Below are 643 nucleotides of genomic sequence, written 5' to 3' on the forward strand. Positions count from 1 at the left end.
TACATAAGAATATGAAAGCAACACTTATTTACTGCTCATATATATTGAAGGGTTAAATGTTGTACTCTGTATAGACAAGCAGAGAGAGAGAGAGAGAGCAGCCGAACTGCCGGATGTAAACAAACCTTAATTTCCCGCGGCTTTTTTTTTTTAAGGGGATTAGCCCACCCGGGCATAGGTCACTGACCCACATTGGGGCCTGAGGGGCAAAAATTTAATACTCCTGTAATAATAATAATAATTCAGATAAGTGTTGTAGGAGGAACACATGGTTGTAGGCTGCCTGCCCACTGGTGTTGTAGGGGAACACATGGTTGTAGGCTGTCTCCCTACTGGTGTTGTGGGAGGAACACATGGTTATAGGCTGTCTCCCCTATGGTGATGTGGTAGGAACACATGGTTGTAGGCTGCCTCCCCGCTGATGTTGTGTGAGGAACACATGGTTGTAGGCTGCCTCCCCGCTAGTGTTGTGGGACGAACACATGGTTGTAGGCCGTCTCCCTGCTGGTGTTGTGGGAGGAACACGTGGTTGTAGGCCGTCTCCCTGCTGGTGTTGTAGGAGGAACACGTGGTTATAGGCTGTCACCCCACTGGTGTTGCAGGAAGAATACATGGTTGTAGGCTGTCTCCCCTCTGGTGTTGT

Source organism: Homarus americanus, unplaced genomic scaffold, assembly GCF_018991925.1.
Source record: "Homarus americanus isolate GMGI-L3 unplaced genomic scaffold, GMGI_Hamer_2.0 scaffold40856, whole genome shotgun sequence".
In the NCBI taxonomy this organism is placed as follows: Eukaryota; Metazoa; Arthropoda; class Malacostraca; order Decapoda; family Nephropidae; genus Homarus; species Homarus americanus.